Genomic DNA, 24,079 nt, shown 5'->3' on the forward strand with positions numbered 1-24,079 from the left:
CTTCTCGCTCAGAGCTTTCTCCCCCTGTTGTGTCCCCTTGTTTGTCTTGTTCTGTGTCACGGGTGTCTGGGTATTTGGTCTGGAGCTGCTCTGCCCTGCTGCATAGCCTGGTGTAGGTCTAGAATGGGGCGTGTCCTGGGGCCTGGAAATTTGTAATGTGGGGTGTATTTGGACTCTAGATGGGAGCTGTAGATTGATGAAGGCTATCTGGAGCTGTTAAGTTGTCCTGCAGTGCTCTGACTTTTGTCCTCACGTTCTTTCAGACGCAGCCAGATGGAATCCGTGGCAGAGGGCCCCGTCCCGGGTGAGGGGGGTCCCCCGAGAAGGTCAGTCACCGTTTGTCTTTGCAGGGGGAGTATAAATGGTGCCTCTGTATTACAGCTATTTTCTTTGTTGTTATTTTTAGGAACTAAAGCCAGATACTAGCGGTCAAGGTAAGTGGGCCAGGTGAGCGGTGGCAGGCAGCAGTTGTTCTTGCTCCGGTCTCAATTCCCGGTGCAGCTCTTAGGCTCCGTTCTTGTTTGCGTGCTCTAGGCGGTCCGCTCGTATTACGCCGAGACCCCCCTCAGCAACGGGGCCGCAGACCCCCGCTTCGTCACTCTCGTGGGAATTTGGGAAGCAGCGCACGGATCTGTGATGAAGCCTTGATCTTTGTCATTTGAAGGTGTCACCCGGGGAGCCTTCAGGAGCGGCCGAGGAGTTGCTGTAAGTCGGGGAGCTAGGGAGGAGGAGCCAGGGTCCACTGGAGTTTCAGCGATGCCACGTCACCTCGTCTCCTCTTCACCCAGGCAGACCCTGCCGCGAGGGCATCGGCCTCCGGGCGCGGCCAGATGAGGCGGACGTTCTTAGGAGAATGGTGAGTAGCAGAATTGTTATTGGTTATTGGCCGCTGTGCAGCTAAGATCCTGCAGTGATGTTTGGTGTTCTTGATTGTAGCTGAGCAAGGGGCCACAGTCGGTGACTCTAGGAAACTGCCAGCGGGCGAGGCGGCCTTCCTCGGCACGGGACGTGGATTCTCGTCCCCGGACGTCCGAGAGATAAGTGGAGGGCCGGGACCCTGCGAGGGGATGGAAGCGAGGCGCTGGGAGGGCTTTTGGAGGCAGCTTTGGAGATGGGGGTGGCCCTTTAGGCCACCTAAAGGAAAAGCCTCACAGTGCTGAAGTGCTCAGGGCAGAGCAGTGCCGGTGCACGGTGTGTCACTTGTCTGTCGTGCCTTCTGTGTCTTTTGCCTTAGTCCTTTGAGGGGCTTATCGGAAGCCCGGGCGTCCATCTTTGCATCTCTCATCTCTGTGTTCCTCGGCCCCGTGCCGATTCCTTCTTACCTTTGGCTCGGGAGCCCGGACAGGCCTTGGAGTAGCATCCGGTCAGATGTCTTTTGAGGTCTTGTTCTGGGCTGTTCTCGACAGCTGTGATTTGTGACAATTGTGACGGCAAGGATGCGTTCTAGCAGATTAGGACTCGTAGCGATGCGGAGATCCGTAGAGCATTCTGACGCTAGGATTCTCGGGCATCCTTCTCTGCCTTGCTTGGAATAGGTCATTCAGTTAGCATCTTGTTCCTGCAGGGTTCTCTGCGCCTTAGAGGCTCGCCATCAGTCTCAGCTAGGTCATCTCATTCTGCAGTCTCTGGCTCCCTGAGGGCATTCTTCTCGCTCAGAGCTTTCTCCCCCTGTTGTGTCCCCTTGTTTGTCTTGTTCTGTGTCACGGGTGTCTGGGTATTTGGTCTGGAGCTGCTCTGCCCTGCTGCATAGCCTGGTGTAGGTCTAGAATGGGGCGTGTCCTGGGGCCTGGAAATTTGTAATGTGGGGTGTATTTGGACTCTAGATGGGAGCTGTAGATTGATGAAGGCTATCTGGAGCTGTTAAGTTATCCTGCAGTGCTCTGACTTTTGTCCTCACGTTCTTTCAGACGCAGCCAGATGGAATCCGTGGCAGAGGGCCCCGTCCCGGGTGAGGGGGGTCCCCCGAGAAGGTCAGTCACCGTTTGTCTTTGCAGGGGGAGTATAAATGGTGCCTCTGTATTACAGCTATTTTCTTTGTTGTTATTTTTAGGAACTAAAGCCGGATACTAGCGGTCAAGGTAAGTGGGCAAGGTGAGCAGTGAGCGGTGGCAGGCAGCAGTTGTTCTTGTTCCGGTCTCAATTCCCGGTGCAGCTCTTAGGCTCCGTTCTTGTTTGCGTGCTCTAGGCGGTCCGCTCGTATTACGCCGAGACCCCCCTCAGCAACGGGGCCGCAGACCCCCGCTTCGTCACTCTCGTGGGAATTTGGGAAGCAGCGCACGGATCTGTGATGAAGCCTTGATCTTTGACATTTGAAGGTGTCACCCGGGGAGCCTTCAGGAGCGGCCGAGGAGTTGCTGTAAGTCGGGGAGCTAGGGAGGAGGAGCCAGGGTCCACTGGAGTTTCAGCGATGCCACGTCACCTCGTCTCCTCTTCACCCAGGCAGACCCTGCCGCGAGGGCATCGGCCTCCGGGCGCGGCCAGATGAGGCGGACGTTCTTAGGAGAATGGTGAGTAGCAGAATTGTTATTGGTTATTGGCCGCTGTGCAGCTAAGATCCTGCAGTGATGTTTGGTGTTCTTGATTGTAGCTGAGCAAGGGGCCACAGTCGGTGACTCTAGGAAACTGCCAGCGGGCGAGGCGGCCTTCCTCGGCACCGGACGTGGATTCTCGTCCCCGGACGTCCGAGAGATAAGTCGAGGGCCGGGACCCTGAGAGGGGATGGAAGCGAGGCGCTGGGAGGGCTTTTGGAGGCAGCTTTGGAGATGGGGGTGGCCCTTTAGGCCACCTAAAGGAAAAGCCTCACAGTGCTGAAGTGCTCAGGGCAGAGCAGTGCCGGTGCACGGTGTGTCACTTGTCTGTCGTGCCTTCTGTGTCTTTTGCCTTAGTCCTTTGAGGGGCTTATCGGAAGCCCGGGCGTCCATCTTTGCATCTCTCATCTCTGTGTTCCTCGGCCCCGTGCCGATTCCTTCTTACCTTTGGCTCGGGAGCCCGGACAGGCCTTGGAGTAGCATCCGGTCAGATGTCTTTTGAGGTCTTGTTCTGGGCTGTTCTCGACAGCTGTGATTTGTGACAATTGTGACGGCAAGGATGCGTTCTAGCAGATTAGGACTCGTAGCGATGCGGAGATCCGTAGAGCATTCTGACGCTAGGATTCTCGGGCATCCTTCTCTGCCTTGCTTGGAATAGGTCATTCAGTTAGCATCTTGTTCCTGCAGGGTTCTCTGCGCCTTAGAGGCTCGCCATCAGTCTCAGCTAGGTCATCTCATTCTGCAGTCTCTGGCTCCCTGAGGGCATTCTTCTCGCTCAGAGCTTTCTCCCCCTGTTGTGTCCCCTTGTTTGTCTTGTTCTGTGTCACGGGTGTCTGGGTATTTGGTCTGGAGCTGCTCTGCCCTGCTGCATAGCCTGGTGTAGGTCTAGAATGGGGCGTGTCCTGGGGCCTGGAAATTTGTAATGTGGGGTGTATTTGGACTCTAGATGGGAGCTGTAGATTGATGAAGGCTATCTGGAGCTGTTAAGTTATCCTGCAGTGCTCTGACTTTTGTCCTCACGTTCTTTCAGACGCAGCCAGATGGAATCCGTGGCAGAGGGCCCTGTCCCGGGTGAGGGGGGTCCCCCGAGAAGGTCAGTCACCGTTTGTCTTTGCAGGGGGAGTATAAATGGTGCCTCTGTATTACAGCTATTTTCGTTGTTGTTATTTTTAGGAACTAAAGCCGGATACTAGCGGTCAAGGTAAGTGGGCAAGGTAAGCAGTGAGCGGTGGCAGGCAGCAGTTGTTCTTGTTCCGGTCTCAATTCCCGGTGCAGCTCTTGGGCTCCGTTCTTGTTTGCGTGCTCTAGGCGGTCCGCTCGTATTACGCCGAGACCCCCCTCAGCAACGGGGCCGCAGACCCCCGCTTCGTCACTGTCGTGGGAATTTGGGAAGCAGCGCACGGATCTGTGATGAAGCCTTGATCTTTGTCATTTGAAGGTGTCACCCGGGGAGCCTTCAGGAGCGGCCGAGGAGTTGCTGTAAGTCGGGGAGCTAGGGAGGAGGAGCCAGGGTCCACTCGAGTTTCAGCGATGCCACGTCACCTCGTCTCCTCTTCACCCAGGCAGACCCTGCCGCGAGGGCATCGGCCTCCGGGCGCGGCCAGATGAGGCGGACGTTCTTAGGAGAATGGTGAGTAGCAGAATTGTTATTGGTTATTGGCCGCTGTGCAGCTAAGATCCTGCAGTGATGTTTGGTGTTCTTGATTGTAGCTGAGCAAGGGGCCACAGTCGGTGACTCTAGGAAACTGCCAGCGGGCGAGGCGGCCTTCCTCGGCACCGGACGTGGATTCTCGTCCCCGGACGTCCGAGAGATAAGTCGAGGGCCGGGACCCTGAGAGGGGATGGAAGCGAGGCGCTGGGAGGGCTTTTGGAGGCAGCTTTGGAGATGGGGGTGGCCCTTTAGGCCACCTAAAGGAAAAGCCTCACAGTGCTGAAGTGCTCAGGGCAGAGCAGTGCCGGTGCACGGTGTGTCACTTGTCTGTCGTGCCTTCTGTGTCTTTTGCCTTAGTCCTTTGAGGGGCTTATCGGAAGCCCGGGCGTCCATCTTTGCATCTCTCATCTCTGTGTTCCTCGGCCCCGTGCCGATTCCTTCTTACCTTTGGCTCGGGAGCCCGGACAGGCCTTGGAGTAGCATCCGGTCAGATGTCTTTTGAGGTCTTGTTCTGGGCTGTTCTCGACAGCTGTGATTTGTGACAATTGTGACGGCAAGGATGCGTTCTAGCAGATTAGGACTCGTAGCGATGCGGAGATCCGTAGAGCATTCTGACGCTAGGATTCTCGGGCATCCTTCTCTGCCTTGCTTGGAATAGGTCATTCAGTTAGCATCTTGTTCCTGCAGGGTTCTCTGCGCCTTAGAGGCTCGCCATCAGTCTCAGCTAGGTCATCTCATTCTGCAGTCTCTGGCTCCCTGAGGGCATTCTTCTCGCTCAGAGCTTTCTCCCCCTGTTGTGTCCCCTTGTTTGTCTTGTTCTGTGTCACGGGTGTCTGGGTATTTGGTCTGGAGCTGCTCTGCCCTGCTGCATAGCCTGGTGTAGGTCTAGAATGGGGCGTGTCCTGGGGCCTGGAAATTTGTAATGTGGGGTGTATTTGGACTCTAGATGGGATCTGTAGATTGATGAAGGCTATCTGGAGCTGTTAAGTTATCCTGCAGTGCTCTGACTTTTGTCCTCACGTTCTTTCAGACGCAGCCAGATGGAATCCGTGGCAGAGGGCCCCGTCCCGGGTGAGGGGGGTCCCCCGAGAAGGTCAGTCACCGTTTGTCTTTGCAGGGGGAGTATAAATGGTGCCTCTGTATTACAGCTATTTTCTTTGTTGTTATTTTTAGGAACTAAAGCCGGATACTAGCGGTCAAGGTAAGTGGGCAAGGTGAGCAGTGAGCGGTGGCAGGCAGCAGTTGTTCTTGTTCCGGTCTCAATTCCCGGTGCAGCTCTTAGGCTCCGTTCTTGTTTGCGTGCTCTAGGCGGTCCGCTCGTATTACGCCGAGACCCCCCTCAGCAACGGGGCCGCAGACCCCCGCTTCGTCACTCTCGTGGGAATTTGGGAAGCAGCGCACGGATCTGTGATGAAGCCTTGATCTTTGACATTTGAAGGTGTCACCCGGGGAGCCTTCAGGAGCGGCCGAGGAGTTGCTGTAAGTCGGGGAGCTAGGGAGGAGGAGCCAGGGTCCACTCGAGTTTCAGCGATGCCACGTCACCTCGTCTCCTCTTCACCCAGGCAGACCCTGCCGCGAGGGCATCGGCCTCCGGGCGCGGCCAGATGAGGCGGACGTTCTTAGGAGAATGGTGAGTAGCAGAATTGTTATTGGTTATTGGCCGCTGTGCAGCTAAGATCCTGCAGTGATGTTTGGTGTTCTTGATTGTAGCTGAGCAAGGGGCCACAGTCGGTGACTCTAGGAAACTGCCAGCGGGCGAGGCGGCCTTCCTCGGCACCGGACGTGGATTCTCGTCCCCGGACGTCCGAGAGATAAGTCGAGGGCCGGGACCCTGAGAGGGGATGGAAGCGAGGCGCTGGGAGGGCTTTTGGAGGCAGCTTTGGAGATGGGGGTGGCCCTTTAGGCCACCTAAAGGAAAAGCCTCACAGTGCTGAAGTGCTCAGGGCAGAGCAGTGCCGGTGCACGGTGTGTCACTTGTCTGTCGTGCCTTCTGTGTCTTTTGCCTTAGTCCTTTGAGGGGCTTATCGGAAGCCCGGGCGTCCATCTTTGCATCTCTCATCTCTGTGTTCCTCGGCCCCGTGCCGATTCCTTCTTACCTTTGGCTCGGGAGCCCGGACAGGCCTTGGAGTAGCATCCGGTCAGATGTCTTTTGAGGTCTTGTTCTGGGCTGTTCTCGACAGCTGTGATTTGTGACAATTGTGACGGCAAGGATGCGTTCTAGCAGATTAGGACTCGTAGCGATGCGGAGATCCGTAGAGCATTCTGACGCTAGGATTCTCGGGCATCCTTCTCTGCCTTGCTTGGAATAGGTCATTCAGTTAGCATCTTGTTCCTGCAGGGTTCTCTGCGCCTTAGAGGCTCGCCATCAGTCTCAGCTAGGTCATCTCATTCTGCAGTCTCTGGCTCCCTGAGGGCATTCTTCTCGCTCAGAGCTTTCTCCCCCTGTTGTGTCCCCTTGTTTGTCTTGTTCTGTGTCACGGGTGTCTGGGTATTTGGTCTGGAGCTGCTCTGCCCTGCTGCATAGCCTGGTGTAGGTCTAGAATGGGGCGTGTCCTGGGGCCTGGAAATTTGTAATGTGGGGTGTATTTGGACTCTAGATGGGATCTGTAGATTGATGAAGGCTATCTGGAGCTGTTAAGTTATCCTGCAGTGCTCTGACTTTTGTCCTCACGTTCTTTCAGACGCAGCCAGATGGAATCCGTGGCAGAGGGCCCCGTCCCGGGTGAGGGGGGTCCCCCGAGAAGGTCAGTCACCGTTTGTCTTTGCAGGGGGAGTATAAATGGTGCCTCTGTATTACAGCTATTTTCTTTGTTGTTATTTTTAGGAACTAAAGCCGGATACTAGCGGTCAAGGTAAGTGGGCAAGGTGAGCAGTGAGCGGTGGCAGGCAGCAGTTGTTCTTGCTCCGGTCTCAATTCCCGGTGCAGCTCTTAGGCTCCGTTCTTGTTTGCGTGCTCTAGGCGGTCCGCTCGTATTACGCCGAGACCCCCCTCAGCAACGGGGCCGCAGACCCCCGCTTCGTCACTCTCGTGGGAATTTGGGAAGCAGCGCACGGATCTGTGATGAAGCCTTGATCTTTGACATTTGAAGGTGTCACCCGGGGAGCCTTCAGGAGCGGCCGAGGAGTTGCTGTAAGTCGGGGAGCTAGGGAGGAGGAGCCAGGGTCCACTCGAGTTTCAGCGATGCCACGTCACCTCGTCTCCTCTTCACCCAGGCAGACCCTGCCGCGAGGGCATCGGCCTCCGGGCGCGGCCAGATGAGGCGGACGTTCTTAGGAGAATGGTGAGTAGCAGAATTGTTATTGGTTATTGGCCGCTGTGCAGCTAAGATCCTGCAGTGATGTTTGGTGTTCTTGATTGTAGCTGAGCAAGGGGCCACAGTCGGTGACTCTAGGAAACTGCCAGCGGGCGAGGCGGCCTTCCTCGGCACCGGACGTGGATTCTCGTCCCCGGACGTCCGAGAGATAAGTCGAGGGCCGGGACCCTGAGAGGGGATGGAAGCGAGGCGCTGGGAGGGCTTTTGGAGGCAGCTTTGGAGATGGGGGTGGCCCTTTAGGCCACCTAAAGGAAAAGCCTCACAGTGCTGAAGTGCTCAGGGCAGAGCAGTGCCGGTGCACGGTGTGTCACTTGTCTGTCGTGCCTTCTGTGTCTTTTGCCTTAGTCCTTTGAGGGGCTTATCGGAAGCCCGGGCGTCCATCTTTGCATCTCTCATCTCTGTGTTCCTCGGCCCCGTGCCGATTCCTTCTTACCTTTGGCTCGGGAGCCCGGACAGGCCTTGGAGTAGCATCCGGTCAGATGTCTTTTGAGGTCTTGTTCTGGGCTGTTCTCGACAGCTGTGATTTGTGACAATTGTGACGGCAAGGATGCGTTCTAGCAGATTAGGACTCGTAGCGATGCGGAGATCCGTAGAGCATTCTGACGCTAGGATTCTCGGGCATCCTTCTCTGCCTTGCTTGGAATAGGTCATTCAGTTAGCATCTTGTTCCTGCAGGGTTCTCTGCGCCTTAGAGGCTCGCCATCAGTCTCAGCTAGGTCATCTCATTCTGCAGTCTCTGGCTCCCTGAGGGCATTCTTCTCGCTCAGAGCTTTCTCCCCCTGTTGTGTCCCCTTGTTTGTCTTGTTCTGTGTCACGGGTGTCTGGGTATTTGGTCTGGAGCTGCTCTGCCCTGCTGCATAGCCTGGTGTAGGTCTAGAATGGGGCGTGTCCTGGGGCCTGGAAATTTGTAATGTGGGGTGTATTTGGACTCTAGATGGGATCTGTAGATTGATGAAGGCTATCTGGAGCTGTTAAGTTATCCTGCAGTGCTCTGACTTTTGTCCTCACGTTCTTTCAGACGCAGCCAGATGGAATCCGTGGCAGAGGGCCCCGTCCCGGGTGAGGGGGGTCCCCCGAGAAGGTCAGTCACCGTTTGTCTTTGCAGGGGGAGTATAAATGGTGCCTCTGTATTACAGCTATTTTCTTTGTTGTTATTTTTAGGAACTAAAGCCGGATACTAGCGGTCAAGGTAAGTGGGCAAGGTGAGCAGTGAGCGGTGGCAGGCAGCAGTTGTTCTTGCTCCGGTCTCAATTCCCGGTGCAGCTCTTAGGCTCCGTTCTTGTTTGCGTGCTCTAGGCGGTCCGCTCGTATTACGCCGAGACCCCCCTCAGCAACGGGGCCGCAGACCCCCGCTTCGTCACTCTCGTGGGAATTTGGGAAGCAGCGCACGGATCTGTGATGAAGCCTTGATCTTTGACATTTGAAGGTGTCACCCGGGGAGCCTTCAGGAGCGGCCGAGGAGTTGCTGTAAGTCGGGGAGCTAGGGAGGAGGAGCCAGGGTCCACTCGAGTTTCAGCGATGCCACGTCACCTCGTCTCCTCTTCACCCAGGCAGACCCTGCCGCGAGGGCATCGGCCTCCGGGCGCGGCCAGATGAGGCGGACGTTCTTAGGAGAATGGTGAGTAGCAGAATTGTTATTGGTTATTGGCCGCTGTGCAGCTAAGATCCTGCAGTGATGTTTGGTGTTCTTGATTGTAGCTGAGCAAGGGGCCACAGTCGGTGACTCTAGGAAACTGCCAGCGGGCGAGGCGGCCTTCCTCGGCACCGGACGTGGATTCTCGTCCCCGGACGTCCGAGAGATAAGTCGAGGGCCGGGACCCTGAGAGGGGATGGAAGCGAGGCGCTGGGAGGGCTTTTGGAGGCAGCTTTGGAGATGGGGGTGGCCCTTTAGGCCACCTAAAGGAAAAGCCTCACAGTGCTGAAGTGCTCAGGGCAGAGCAGTGCCGGTGCACGGTGTGTCACTTGTCTGTCGTGCCTTCTGTGTCTTTTGCCTTAGTCCTTTGAGGGGCTTATCGGAAGCCCGGGCGTCCATCTTTGCATCTCTCATCTCTGTGTTCCTCGGCCCCGTGCCGATTCCTTCTTACCTTTGGCTCGGGAGCCCGGACAGGCCTTGGAGTAGCATCCGGTCAGATGTCTTTTGAGGTCTTGTTCTGGGCTGTTCTCGACAGCTGTGATTTGTGACAATTGTGACGGCAAGGATGCGTTCTAGCAGATTAGGACTCGTAGCGATGCGGAGATCCGTAGAGCATTCTGACGCTAGGATTCTCGGGCATCCTTCTCTGCCTTGCTTGGAATAGGTCATTCAGTTAGCATCTTGTTCCTGCAGGGTTCTCTGCGCCTTAGAGGCTCGCCATCAGTCTCAGCTAGGTCATCTCATTCTGCAGTCTCTGGCTCCCTGAGGGCATTCTTCTCGCTCAGAGCTTTCTCCCCCTGTTGTGTCCCCTTGTTTGTCTTGTTCTGTGTCACGGGTGTCTGGGTATTTGGTCTGGAGCTGCTCTGCCCTGCTGCATAGCCTGGTGTAGGTCTAGAATGGGGCGTGTCCTGGGGCCTGGAAATTTGTAATGTGGGGTGTATTTGGACTCTAGATGGGATCTGTAGATTGATGAAGGCTATCTGGAGCTGTTAAGTTATCCTGCAGTGCTCTGACTTTTGTCCTCACGTTCTTTCAGACGCAGCCAGATGGAATCCGTGGCAGAGGGCCCCGTCCCGGGTGAGGGGGGTCCCCCGAGAAGGTCAGTCACCGTTTGTCTTTGCAGGGGGAGTATAAATGGTGCCTCTGTATTACAGCTATTTTCTTTGTTGTTATTTTTAGGAACTAAAGCCGGATACTAGCGGTCAAGGTAAGTGGGCAAGGTGAGCAGTGAGCGGTGGCAGGCAGCAGTTGTTCTTGCTCCGGTCTCAATTCCCGGTGCAGCTCTTAGGCTCCGTTCTTGTTTGCGTGCTCTAGGCGGTCCGCTCGTATTACGCCGAGACCCCCCTCAGCAACGGGGCCGCAGACCCCCGCTTCGTCACTCTCGTGGGAATTTGGGAAGCAGCGCACGGATCTGTGATGAAGCCTTGATCTTTGACATTTGAAGGTGTCACCCGGGGAGCCTTCAGGAGCGGCCGAGGAGTTGCTGTAAGTCGGGGAGCTAGGGAGGAGGAGCCAGGGTCCACTCGAGTTTCAGCGATGCCACGTCACCTCGTCTCCTCTTCACCCAGGCAGACCCTGCCGCGAGGGCATCGGCCTCCGGGCGCGGCCAGATGAGGCGGACGTTCTTAGGAGAATGGTGAGTAGCAGAATTGTTATTGGTTATTGGCCGCTGTGCAGCTAAGATCCTGCAGTGATGTTTGGTGTTCTTGATTGTAGCTGAGCAAGGGGCCACAGTCGGTGACTCTAGGAAACTGCCAGCGGGCGAGGCGGCCTTCCTCGGCACCGGACGTGGATTCTCGTCCCCGGACGTCCGAGAGATAAGTCGAGGGCCGGGACCCTGAGAGGGGATGGAAGCGAGGCGCTGGGAGGGCTTTTGGAGGCAGCTTTGGAGATGGGGGTGGCCCTTTAGGCCACCTAAAGGAAAAGCCTCACAGTGCTGAAGTGCTCAGGGCAGAGCAGTGCCGGTGCACGGTGTGTCACTTGTCTGTCGTGCCTTCTGTGTCTTTTGCCTTAGTCCTTTGAGGGGCTTATCGGAAGCCCGGGCGTCCATCTTTGCATCTCTCATCTCTGTGTTCCTCGGCCCCGTGCCGATTCCTTCTTACCTTTGGCTCGGGAGCCCGGACAGGCCTTGGAGTAGCATCCGGTCAGATGTCTTTTGAGGTCTTGTTCTGGGCTGTTCTCGACAGCTGTGATTTGTGACAATTGTGACGGCAAGGATGCGTTCTAGCAGATTAGGACTCGTAGCGATGCGGAGATCCGTAGAGCATTCTGACGCTAGGATTCTCGGGCATCCTTCTCTGCCTTGCTTGGAATAGGTCATTCAGTTAGCATCTTGTTCCTGCAGGGTTCTCTGCGCCTTAGAGGCTCGCCATCAGTCTCAGCTAGGTCATCTCATTCTGCAGTCTCTGGCTCCCTGAGGGCATTCTTCTCGCTCAGAGCTTTCTCCCCCTGTTGTGTCCCCTTGTTTGTCTTGTTCTGTGTCACGGGTGTCTGGGTATTTGGCTGGAGCTGCTCTGCCCTGCTGCATAGCCTGGTGTAGGTCTAGAATGGGGCGTGTCCTGGGGCCTGGAAATTTGTAATGTGGGGTGTATTTGGACTCTAGATGGGATCTGTAGATTGATGAAGGCTATCTGGAGCTGTTAAGTTATCCTGCAGTGCTCTGACTTTTGTCCTCACGTTCTTTCAGACGCAGCCAGATGGAATCCGTGGCAGAGGGCCCCGTCCCGGGTGAGGGGGGTCCCCCGAGAAGGTCAGTCACCGTTTGTCTTTGCAGGGGGAGTATAAATGGTGCCTCTGTATTACAGCTATTTTCTTTGTTGTTATTTTTAGGAACTAAAGCCGGATACTAGCGGTCAAGGTAAGTGGGCAAGGTGAGCAGTGAGCGGTGGCAGGCAGCAGTTGTTCTTGCTCCGGTCTCAATTCCCGGTGCAGCTCTTAGGCTCCGTTCTTGTTTGCGTGCTCTAGGCGGTCCGCTCGTATTACGCCGAGACCCCCCTCAGCAACGGGGCCGCAGACCCCCGCTTCGTCACTCTCGTGGGAATTTGGGAAGCAGCGCACGGATCTGTGATGAAGCCTTGATCTTTGACATTTGAAGGTGTCACCCGGGGAGCCTTCAGGAGCGGCCGAGGAGTTGCTGTAAGTCGGGGAGCTAGGGAGGAGGAGCCAGGGTCCACTCGAGTTTCAGCGATGCCACGTCACCTCGTCTCCTCTTCACCCAGGCAGACCCTGCCGCGAGGGCATCGGCCTCCGGGCGCGGCCAGATGAGGCGGACGTTCTTAGGAGAATGGTGAGTAGCAGAATTGTTATTGGTTATTGGCCGCTGTGCAGCTAAGATCCTGCAGTGATGTTTGGTGTTCTTGATTGTAGCTGAGCAAGGGGCCACAGTCGGTGACTCTAGGAAACTGCCAGCGGGCGAGGCGGCCTTCCTCGGCACCGGACGTGGATTCTCGTCCCCGGACGTCCGAGAGATAAGTCGAGGGCCGGGACCCTGAGAGGGGATGGAAGCGAGGCGCTGGGAGGGCTTTTGGAGGCAGCTTTGGAGATGGGGGTGGCCCTTTAGGCCACCTAAAGGAAAAGCCTCACAGTGCTGAAGTGCTCAGGGCAGAGCAGTGCCGGTGCACGGTGTGTCACTTGTCTGTCGTGCCTTCTGTGTCTTTTGCCTTAGTCCTTTGAGGGGCTTATCGGAAGCCCGGGCGTCCATCTTTGCATCTCTCATCTCTGTGTTCCTCGGCCCCGTGCCGATTCCTTCTTACCTTTGGCTCGGGAGCCCGGACAGGCCTTGGAGTAGCATCCGGTCAGATGTCTTTTGAGGTCTTGTTCTGGGCTGTTCTCGACAGCTGTGATTTGTGACAATTGTGACGGCAAGGATGCGTTCTAGCAGATTAGGACTCGTAGCGATGCGGAGATCCGTAGAGCATTCTGACGCTAGGATTCTCGGGCATCCTTCTCTGCCTTGCTTGGAATAGGTCATTCAGTTAGCATCTTGTTCCTGCAGGGTTCTCTGCGCCTTAGAGGCTCGCCATCAGTCTCAGCTAGGTCATCTCATTCTGCAGTCTCTGGCTCCCTGAGGGCATTCTTCTCGCTCAGAGCTTTCTCCCCCTGTTGTGTCCCCTTGTTTGTCTTGTTCTGTGTCACGGGTGTCTGGGTATTTGGTCTGGAGCTGCTCTGCCCTGCTGCATAGCCTGGTGTAGGTCTAGAATGGGGCGTGTCCTGGGGCCTGGAAATTTGTAATGTGGGGTGTATTTGGACTCTAGATGGGATCTGTAGATTGATGAAGGCTATCTGGAGCTGTTAAGTTATCCTGCAGTGCTCTGACTTTTGTCCTCACGTTCTTTCAGACGCAGCCAGATGGAATCCGTGGCAGAGGGCCCCGTCCCGGGTGAGGGGGGTCCCCCGAGAAGGTCAGTCACCGTTTGTCTTTGCAGGGGGAGTATAAATGGTGCCTCTGTATTACAGCTATTTTCTTTGTTGTTATTTTTAGGAACTAAAGCCGGATACTAGCGGTCAAGGTAAGTGGGCAAGGTGAGCAGTGAGCGGTGGCAGGCAGCAGTTGTTCTTGCTCCGGTCTCAATTCCCGGTGCAGCTCTTAGGCTCCGTTCTTGTTTGCGTGCTCTAGGCGGTCCGCTCGTATTACGCCGAGACCCCCCTCAGCAACGGGGCCGCAGACCCCCGCTTCGTCACTCTCGTGGGAATTTGGGAAGCAGCGCACGGATCTGTGATGAAGCCTTGATCTTTGACATTTGAAGGTGTCACCCGGGGAGCCTTCAGGAGCGGCCGAGGAGTTGCTGTAAGTCGGGGAGCTAGGGAGGAGGAGCCAGGGTCCACTCGAGTTTCAGCGATGCCACGTCACCTCGTCTCCTCTTCACCCAGGCAGACCCTGCCGCGAGGGCATCGGCCTCCGGGCGCGGCCAGATGAGGCGGACGTTCTTAGGAGAATGGTGAGTAGCAGAATTGTTATTGGTTATTGGCCGCTGTGCAGCTAAGATCCTGCAGTGATGTTTGGTGTTCTTGATTGTAGCTGAGCAAGGGGCCACAGTCGGTGACTCTAGGAAACTGCCAGCGGGCGAGGCGGCCTTCCTCGGCACCGGACGTGGATTCTCGTCCCCGGACGTCCGAGAGATAAGTCGAGGGCCGGGACCCTGAGAGGGGATGGAAGCGAGGCGCTGGGAGGGCTTTTGGAGGCAGCTTTGGAGATGGGGGTGGCCCTTTAGGCCACCTAAAGGAAAAGCCTCACAGTGCTGAAGTGCTCAGGGCAGAGCAGTGCCGGTGCACGGTGTGTCACTTGTCTGTCGTGCCTTCTGTGTCTTTTGCCTTAGTCCTTTGAGGGGCTTATCGGAAGCCCGGGCGTCCATCTTTGCATCTCTCATCTCTGTGTTCCTCGGCCCCGTGCCGATTCCTTCTTACCTTTGGCTCGGGAGCCCGGACAGGCCTTGGAGTAGCATCCGGTCAGATGTCTTTTGAGGTCTTGTTCTGGGCTGTTCTCGACAGCTGTGATTTGTGACAATTGTGACGGCAAGGATGCGTTCTAGCAGATTAGGACTCGTAGCGATGCGGAGATCCGTAGAGCATTCTGACGCTAGGATTCTCGGGCATCCTTCTCTGCCTTGCTTGGAATAGGTCATTCAGTTAGCATCTTGTTCCTGCAGGGTTCTCTGCGCCTTAGAGGCTCGCCATCAGTCTCAGCTAGGTCATCTCATTCTGCAGTCTCTGGCTCCCTGAGGGCATTCTTCTCGCTCAGAGCTTTCTCCCCCTGTTGTGTCCCCTTGTTTGTCTTGTTCTGTGTCACGGGTGTCTGGGTATTTGGTCTGGAGCTGCTCTGCCCTGCTGCATAGCCTGGTGTAGGTCTAGAATGGGGCGTGTCCTGGGGCCTGGAAATTTGTAATGTGGGGTGTATTTGGACTCTAGATGGGATCTGTAGATTGATGAAGGCTATCTGGAGCTGTTAAGTTATCCTGCAGTGCTCTGACTTTTGTCCTCACGTTCTTTCAGACGCAGCCAGATGGAATCCGTGGCAGAGGGCCCCGTCCCGGGTGAGGGGGGTCCCCCGAGAAGGTCAGTCACCGTTTGTCTTTGCAGGGGGAGTATAAATGGTGCCTCTGTATTACAGCTATTTTCTTTGTTGTTATTTTTAGGAACTAAAGCCGGATACTAGCGGTCAAGGTAAGTGGGCAAGGTGAGCAGTGAGCGGTGGCAGGCAGCAGTTGTTCTTGCTCCGGTCTCAATTCCCGGTGCAGCTCTTAGGCTCCGTTCTTGTTTGCGTGCTCTAGGCGGTCCGCTCGTATTACGCCGAGACCCCCCTCAGCAACGGGGCCGCAGACCCCCGCTTCGTCACTCTCGTGGGAATTTGGGAAGCAGCGCACGGATCTGTGATGAAGCCTTGATCTTTGACATTTGAAGGTGTCACCCGGGGAGCCTTCAGGAGCGGCCGAGGAGTTGCTGTAAGTCGGGGAGCTAGGGAGGAGGAGCCAGGGTCCACTCGAGTTTCAGCGATGCCACGTCACCTCGTCTCCTCTTCACCCAGGCAGACCCTGCCGCGAGGGCATCGGCCTCCGGGCGCGGCCAGATGAGGCGGACGTTCTTAGGAGAATGGTGAGTAGCAGAATTGTTATTGGTTATTGGCCGCTGTGCAGCTAAGATCCTGCAGTGATGTTTGGTGTTCTTGATTGTAGCTGAGCAAGGGGCCACAGTCGGTGACTCTAGGAAACTGCCAGCGGGCGAGGCGGCCTTCCTCGGCACCGGACGTGGATTCTCGTCCCCGGACGTCCGAGAGATAAGTCGAGGGCCGGGACCCTGAGAGGGGATGGAAGCGAGGCGCTGGGAGGGCTTTTGGAGGCAGCTTTGGAGATGGGGGTGGCCCTTTAGGCCACCTAAAGGAAAAGCCTCACAGTGCTGAAGTGCTCAGGGCAGAGCAGTGCCGGTGCACGGTGTGTCACTTGTCTGTCGTGCCTTCTGTGTCTTTTGCCTTAGTCCTTTGAGGGGCTTATCGGAAGCCCGGGCGTCCATCTTTGCATCTCTCATCTCTGTGTTCCTCGGCCCCGTGCCGATTCCTTCTTACCTTTGGCTCGGGAGCCCGGACAGGCCTTGGAGTAGCATCCGGTCAGATGTCTTTTGAGGTCTTGTTCTGGGCTGTTCTCGACAGCTGTGATTTGTGACAATTGTGACGGCAAGGATGCGTTCTAGCAGATTAGGACTCGTAGCGATGCGGAGATCCGTAGAGCATTCTGACGCTAGGATTCTCGGGCATCCTTCTCTGCCTTGCTTGGAATAGGTCATTCAGTTAGCATCTTGTTCCTGCAGGGTTCTCTGCGCCTTAGAGGCTCGCCATCAGTCTCAGCTAGGTCATCTCATTCTGCAGTCTCTGGCTCCCTGAGGGCATTCTTCTCGCTCAGAGCTTTCTCCCCCTGTTGTGTCCCCTTGTTTGTCTTGTTCTGTGTCACGGGTGTCTGGGTATTTGGTCTGGAGCTGCTCTGCCCTGCTGCATAGCCTGGTGTAGGTCTAGAATGGGGCGTGTCCTGGGGCCTGGAAATTTGTAATGTGGGGTGTATTTGGACTCTAGATGGGATCTGTAGATTGATGAAGGCTATCTGGAGCTGTTAAGTTATCCTGCAGTGCTCTGACTTTTGTCCTCACGTTCTTTCAGACGCAGCCAGATGGAATCCGTGGCAGAGGGCCCCGTCCCGGGTGAGGGGGGTCCCCCGAGAAGGTCAGTCACCGTTTGTCTTTGCAGGGGGAGTATAAATGGTGCCTCTGTATTACAGCTATTTTCTTTGTTGTTATTTTTAGGAACTAAAGCCGGATACTAGCGGTCAAGGTAAGTGGGCAAGGTGAGCAGTGAGCGGTGGCAGGCAGCAGTTGTTCTTGCTCCGGTCTCAATTCCCGGTGCAGCTCTTAGGCTCCGTTCTTGTTTGCGTGCTCTAGGCGGTCCGCTCGTATTACGCCGAGACCCCCCTCAGCAACGGGGCCGCAGACCCCCGCTTCGTCACTCTCGTGGGAATTTGGGAAGCAGCGCACGGATCTGTGATGAAGCCTTGATCTTTGACATTTGAAGGTGTCACCCGGGGAGCCTTCAGGAGCGGCCGAGGAGTTGCTGTAAGTCGGGGAGCTAGGGAGGAGGAGCCAGGGTCCACTCGAGTTTCAGCGATGCCACGTCACCTCGTCTCCTCTTCACCCAGGCAGACCCTGCCGCGAGGGCATCGGCCTCCGGGCGCGGCCAGATGAGGCGGACGTTCTTAGGAGAATGGTGAGTAGCAGAATTGTTATTGGTTATTGGCCGCTGTGCAGCTAAGATCCTGCAGTGATGTTTGGTGTTCTTGATTGTAGCTGAGCAAGGGGCCACAGTCGGTGACTCTAGGAAACTGCCAGCGGGCGAGGCGGCCTTCCTCGGCACCGGACGTGGATTCTCGTCCCCGGACGTCCGAGAGATAAGTCGAGGGCCGGGACCCTGAGAGGGGATGGAAGCGAGGCGCTGGGAGGGCTTTTGGAGGCAGCTTTGGAGATGGGGGTGGCCCTTTAGGCCACCTAAAGGAAAAGCCTCACAGTGCTGAAGTGCTCAGGGCAGAGCAGTGCCGGTGCACGGTGTGTCACTTGTCTGTCGTGCCTTCTGTGTCTTTTGCCTTAGTCCTTTGAGGGGCTTATCGGAAGCCCGGGCGTCCATCTTTGCATCTCTCATCTCTGTGTTCCTCGGCCCCGTGCCGATTCCTTCTTACCTTTGGCTCGGGAGCCCGGACAGGCCTTGGAGTAGCATCCGGTCAGATGTCTTTTGAGGTCTTGTTCTGGGCTGTTCTCGACAGCTGTGATTTGTGACAATTGTGACGGCAAGGATGCGTTCTAGCAGATTAGGACTCGTAGCGATGCGGAGATCCGTAGAGCATTCTGACGCTAGGATTCTCGGGCATCCTTCTCTGCCTTGCTTGGAATAGGTCATTCAGTTAGCATCTTGTTCCTGCAGGGTTCTCTGCGCCTTAGAGGCTCGCCATCAGTCTCAGCTAGGTCATCTCATTCTGCAGTCTCTGGCTCCCTGAGGGCATTCTTCTCGCTCAGAGCTTTCTCCCCCTGTTGTGTCCCCTTGTTTGTCTTGTTCTGTGTCACGGGTGTCTGGGTATTTGGCGTGGAGCTGCTCTGCCCTGCTGCATAGCCTGGTGTAGGTCTAGAATGGGGCGTGTCCTGGGGCCTGGAAATTTGTAATGTGGGGTGTATTTGGACTCTAGATGGGATCTGTAGATTGATGAAGGCTATCTGGAGCTGTTAAGTTATCCTGCAGTGCTCTGACTTTTGTCCTCACGTTCTTTCAGACGCAGCCAGATGGAATCCGTGGCAGAGGGCCCCGTCCCGGGTGAGGGGGGTCCCCCGAGAAGGTCAGTCACCGTTTGTCTTTGCAGGGGGAGTATAAATGGTGCCTCTGTATTACAGCTATTTTCTTTGTTGTTATTTTTAGGAACTAAAGCCGGATACTAGCGGTCAAGGTAAGTGGGCAAGGTGAGCAGTGAGCGGTGGCAGGCAGCAGTTGTTCTTGCTCCGGTCTCAATTCCCGGTGCAGCTCTTAGGCTCCGTTCTTGTTTGCGTGCTCTAGGCGGTCCGCTCGTATTACGCCGAGACCCCCCTCAGCAACGGGGCCGCAGACCCCCGCTTCGTCACTCTCGTGGGAATTTGGGAAGCAGCGCACGGATCTGTGATGAAGCCTTGATCTTTGACATTTGAAGGTGTCACCCGGGGAGCCTTCAGGAGCGGCCGAGGAGTTGCTGTAAGTCGGGGAGCTAGGGAGGAGGAGCCAGGGTCCACTCGAGTTTCAGCGATGCCACGTCACCTCGTCTCCTCTTCACCCAGGCAGACCCTGCCGCGAGGGCATCGGCCTCCGGGCGCGGCCAGATGAGGCGGACGTTCTTAGGAGAATGGTGAGTAGCAGAATTGTTATTGGTTATTGGCCGCTGTGCAGCTAAGATCCTGCAGTGATGTTTGGTGTTCTTGATTGTAGCTGAGCAAGGGGCCACAGTCGGTGACTCTAGGAAACTGCCAGCGGGCGAGGCGGCCTTCCTCGGCACCGGACGTGGATTCTCGTCCCCGGACGTCCGAGAGATAAGTCGAGGGCCGGGACCCTGAGAGGGGATGGAAGCGAGGCGCTGGGAGGGCTTTTGGAGGCAGCTTTGGAGATGGGGGTGGCCCTTTAGGCCACCTAAAGGAAAAGCCTCACAGTGCTGAAGTGCTCAGGGCAGAGCAGTGCCGGTGCACGGTGTGTCACTTGTCTGTCGTGCCTTCTGTGTCTTTTGCCTTAGTCCTTTGAGGGGCTTATCGGAAGCCCGGGCGTCCATCTTTGCATCTCTCATCTCTGTGTTCCTCGGCCCCGTGCCGATTCCTTCTTACCTTTGGCTCGGGAGCCCGGACAGGCCTTGGAGTAGCATCCGGTCAGATGTCTTTTGAGGTCTTGTTCTGGGCTGTTCTCGACAGCTGTGATTTGTGACAATTGTGACGGCAAGGATGCGTTCTAGCAGATTAGGACTCGTAGCGATGCGGAGATCCGTAGAGCATTCTGACGCTAGGATTCTCGGGCATCCTTCTCTGCCTTGCTTGGAATAGGTCATTCAGTTAGCATCTTGTTCCTGCAGGGTTCTCTGCGCCTTAGAGGCTCGCCATCAGTCTCAGCTAGGTCATCTCATTCTGCAGTCTCTGGCTCCCTGAGGGCATTCTTCTCGCTCAGAGCTTTCTCCCCCTGTTGTGTCCCCTTGTTTGTCTTGTTCTGTGTCACGGGTGTCTGGGTATTTGGCTGGAGCTGCTCTGCCCTGCTGCATAGCCTGGTGTAGGTCTAGAATGGGGCGTGTCCTGGGGCCTGGAAATTTGTAATGTGGGGTGTATTTGGACTCTAGATGGGATCTGTAGATTGATGAAGGCTATCTGGAGCTGTTAAGTTATCCTGCAGTGCTCTGACTTTTGTCCTCACGTTCTTTCAGACGCAGCCAGATGGAATCCGTGGCAGAGGGCCCCGTCCCGGGTGAGGGGGGTCCCCCGAGAAGGTCAGTCACCGTTTGTCTTTGCAGGGGGAGTATAAATGGTGCCTCTGTATTACAGCTATTTTCTTTGTTGTTATTTTTAGGAACTAAAGCCGGATACTAGCGGTCAAGGTAAGTGGGCAAGGTGAGCAGTGAGCGGTGGCAGGCAGCAGTTGTTCTTGCTCCGGTCTCAATTCCCGGTGCAGCTCTTAGGCTCCGTTCTTGTTTGCGTGCTCTAGGCGGTCCGCTCGTATTACGCCGAGACCCCCCTCAGCAACGGGGCCGCAGACCCCCGCTTCGTCACTCTCGTGGGAATTTGGGAAGCAGCGCACGGATCTGTGATGAAGCCTTGATCTTTGACATTTGAAGGTGTCACCCGGGGAGCCTTCAGGAGCGGCCGAGGAGTTGCTGTAAGTCGGGGAGCTAGGGAGGAGGAGCCAGGGTCCACTCGAGTTTCAGCGATGCCACGTCACCTCGTCTCCTCTTCACCCAGGCAGACCCTGCCGCGAGGGCATCGGCCTCCGGGCGCGGCCAGATGAGGCGGACGTTCTTAGGAGAATGGTGAGTAGCAGAATTGTTATTGGTTATTGGCCGCTGTGCAGCTAAGATCCTGCAGTGATGTTTGGTGTTCTTGATTGTAGCTGAGCAAGGGGCCACAGTCGGTGACTCTAGGAAACTGCCAGCGGGCGAGGCGGCCTTCCTCGGCACCGGACGTGGATTCTCGTCCCCGGACGTCCGAGAGATAAGTCGAGGGCCGGGACCCTGAGAGGGGATGGAAGCGAGGCGCTGGGAGGGCTTTTGGAGGCAGCTTTGGAGATGGGGGTGGCCCTTTAGGCCACCTAAAGGAAAAGCCTCACAGTGCTGAAGTGCTCAGGGCAGAGCAGTGCCGGTGCACGGTGTGTCACTTGTCTGTCGTGCCTTCTGTGTCTTTTGCCTTAGTCCTTTGAGGGGCTTATCGGAAGCCCGGGCGTCCATCTTTGCATCTCTCATCTCTGTGTTCCTCGGCCCCGTGCCGATTCCTTCTTACCTTTGGCTCGGGAGCCCGGACAGGCCTTGGAGTAGCATCCGGTCAGATGTCTTTTGAGGTCTTGTTCTGGGCTGTTCTCGACAGCTGTGATTTGTGACAATTGTGACGGCAAGGATGCGTTCTAGCAGATTAGGACTCGTAGCGATGCGGAGATCCGTAGAGCATTCTGACGCTAGGATTCTCGGGCATCCTTCTCTGCCTTGCTTGGAATAGGTCATTCAGTTAGCATCTTGTTCCTGCAGGGTTCTCTGCGCCTTAGAGGCTCGCCATCAGTCTCAGCTAGGTCATCTCATTCTGCAGTCTCTGGCTCCCTGAGGGCATTCTTCTCGCTCAGAGCTTTCTCCCCCTGTTGTGTCCCCTTGTTTGTCTTGTTCTGTGTCACGGGTGTCTGGGTATTTGGCGTGGAGCTGCTCTGCCCTGCTGCATAGCCTGGTGTAGGTCTAGAATGGGGCGTGTCCTGGGGCCTGGAAATTTGTAATGTGGGGTGTATTTGGACTCTAGATGGGATCTGTAGATTGATGAAGGCTATCTGGAGCTGTTAAGTTATCCTGCAGTGCTCTGACTTTTGTCCTCACGTTCTTTCAGACGCAGCCAGATGGAATCCGTGGCAGAGGGCCCCGTCCCGGGTGAGGGGGGTCCCCCGAGAAGGTCAGTCACCGTTTGTCTTTGCAGGGGGAGTATAAATGGTGCCTCTGTATTACAGCTATTTTCTTTGTTGTTATTTTTAGGAACTAAAGCCGGATACTAGCGGTCAAGGTAAGTGGGCAAGGTGAGCAGTGAGCGGTGGCAGGCAGCAGTTGTTCTTGCTCCGGTCTCAATTCCCGGTGCAGCTCTTAGGCTCCGTTCTTGTTTGCGTGCTCTAGGCGGTCCGCTCGTATTACGCCGAGACCCCCCTCAGCAACGGGGCCGCAGACCCCCGCTTCGTCACTCTCGTGGGAATTTGGGAAGCAGCGCACGGATCTGTGATGAAGCCTTGATCTTTGACATTTGAAGGTGTCACCCGGGGAGCCTTCAGGAGCGGCCGAGGAGTTGCTGTAAGTCGGGGAGCTAGGGAGGAGGAGCCAGGGTCCACTCGAGTTTCAGCGATGCCACGTCACCTCGTCTCCTCTTCACCCAGGCAGACCCTGCCGCGAGGGCATCGGCCTCCGGGCGCGGCCAGATGAGGCGGACGTTCTTAGGAGAATGGTGAGTAGCAGAATTGTTATTGGTTATTGGCCGCTGTGCAGCTAAGATCCTGCAGTGATGTTTGGTGTTCTTGATTGTAGCTGAGCAAGGGGCCACAGTCGGTGACTCTAGGAAACTGCCAGCGGGCGAGGCGGCCTTCCTCGGCACCGGACGTGGATTCTCGTCCCCGGACGTCCGAGAGATAAGTCGAGGGCCGGGACCCTGAGAGGGGATGGAAGCGAGGCGCTGGGAGGGCTTTTGGAGGCAGCTTTGGAGATGGGGGTGGCCCTTTAGGCCACCTAAAGGAAAAGCCTCACAGTGCTGAAGTGCTCAGGGCAGAGCAGTGCCGGTGCACGGTGTGTCACTTGTCTGTCGTGCCTTCTGTGTCTTTTGCCTTAGTCCTTTGAGGGGCTTATCGGAAGCCCGGGCGTCCATCTTTGCATCTCTCATCTCTGTGTTCCTCGGCCCCGTGCCGATTCCTTCTTACCTTTGGCTCGGGAGCCCGGACAGGCCTTGGAGTAGCATCCGGTCAGATGTCTTTTGAGGTCTTGTTCTGGGCTGTTCTCGACAGCTGTGATTTGTGACAATTGTGACGGCAAGGATGCGTTCTAGCAGATTAGGACTCGTAGCGATGCGGAGATCCGTAGAGCATTCTGACGCTAGGATTCTCGGGCATCCTTCTCTGCCTTGCTTGGAATAGGTCATTCAGTTAGCATCTTGTTCCTGCAGGGTTCTCTGCGCCTTAGAGGCTCGCCATCAGTCTCAGCTAGGTCATCTCATTCTGCAGTCTCTGGCTCCCTGAGGGCATTCTTCTCGCTCAGAGCTTTCTCCCCCTGTTGTGTCCCCTTGTTTGTCTTGTTCTGTGTCACGGGTGTCTGGGTATTTGGCGTGGAGCTGCTCTGCCCTGCTGCATAGCCTGGTGTAGGTCTAGAATGGGGCGTGTCCTGGGGCCTGGAAATTTGTAATGTGGGGTGTATTTGGACTCTAGATGGGATCTGTAGATTGATGAAGGCTATCTGGAGCTGTTAAGTTATCCTGCAGTGCTCTGACTTTTGTCCTCACGTTCTTTCAGACGCAGCCAGATGGAATCCGTGGCAGAGGGCCCCGTCCCGGGTGAGGGGGGTCCCCCGAGAAGGTCAGTCACCGTTTGTCTTTGCAGGGGGAGTATAAATGGTGCCTCTGTATTACAGCTATTTTCTTTGTTGTTATTTTTAGGAACTAAAGCCGGATACTAGCGGTCAAGGTAAGTGGGCAAGGTGAGCAGTGAGCGGTGGCAGGCAGCAGTTGTTCTTGCTCCGGTCTCAATTCCCGGTGCAGCTCTTAGGCTCCGTTCTTGTTTGCGTGCTCTAGGCGGTCCGCTCGTATTACGCCGAGACCCCCCTCAGCAACGGGGCCGCAGACCCCCGCTTCGTCACTCTCGTGGGAATTTGGGAAGCAGCGCACGGATCTGTGATGAAGCCTTGATCTTTGACATTTGAAGGTGTCACCCGGGGAGCCTTCAGGAGCGGCCGAGGAGTTGCTGTAAGTCGGGGAGCTAGGGAGGAGGAGCCAGGGTCCACTCGAGTTTCAGCGATGCCACGTCACCTCGTCTCCTCTTCACCCAGGCAGACCCTGCCGCGAGGGCATCGGCCTCCGGGCGCGGCCAGATGAGGCGGACGTTCTTAGGAGAATGGTGAGTAGCAGAATTGTTATTGGTTATTGGCCGCTGTGCAGCTAAGATCCTGCAGTGATGTTTGGTGTTCTTGATTGTAGCTGAGCAAGGGGCCACAGTCGGTGACTCTAG

The 24,079-nt window shown here is 56.1% G+C and overlaps 1 long non-coding RNA gene across 2 annotated transcripts in view; it reads left to right on the forward strand.

Annotated features, from left to right (window-relative positions):
- Window positions 1-301: 301 nt before the first annotated feature.
- LOC128783346 (uncharacterized) overlaps window positions 302-24,079 on the forward strand; it is a 33,351-nt gene continuing 9,573 nt past the window's right edge. The window contains exons 1-2 of one of the 2 annotated variants that reach the window (XR_008429098.1): window positions 302-326; window positions 407-434. This is a non-coding gene — a long non-coding RNA (uncharacterized LOC128783346). Of the gene's footprint in view, window positions 435-24,079 lie in introns of both variants that reach the window. The other variant, XR_008429100.1, reaches the window with a different exon arrangement.

The sequence above is a fragment of the Vidua chalybeata genome, unplaced genomic scaffold (assembly GCF_026979565.1).
Source record: "Vidua chalybeata isolate OUT-0048 unplaced genomic scaffold, bVidCha1 merged haplotype scaffold_217_ctg1, whole genome shotgun sequence".
Lineage (NCBI taxonomy): Eukaryota > Metazoa > Chordata > Aves > Passeriformes > Viduidae > Vidua > Vidua chalybeata.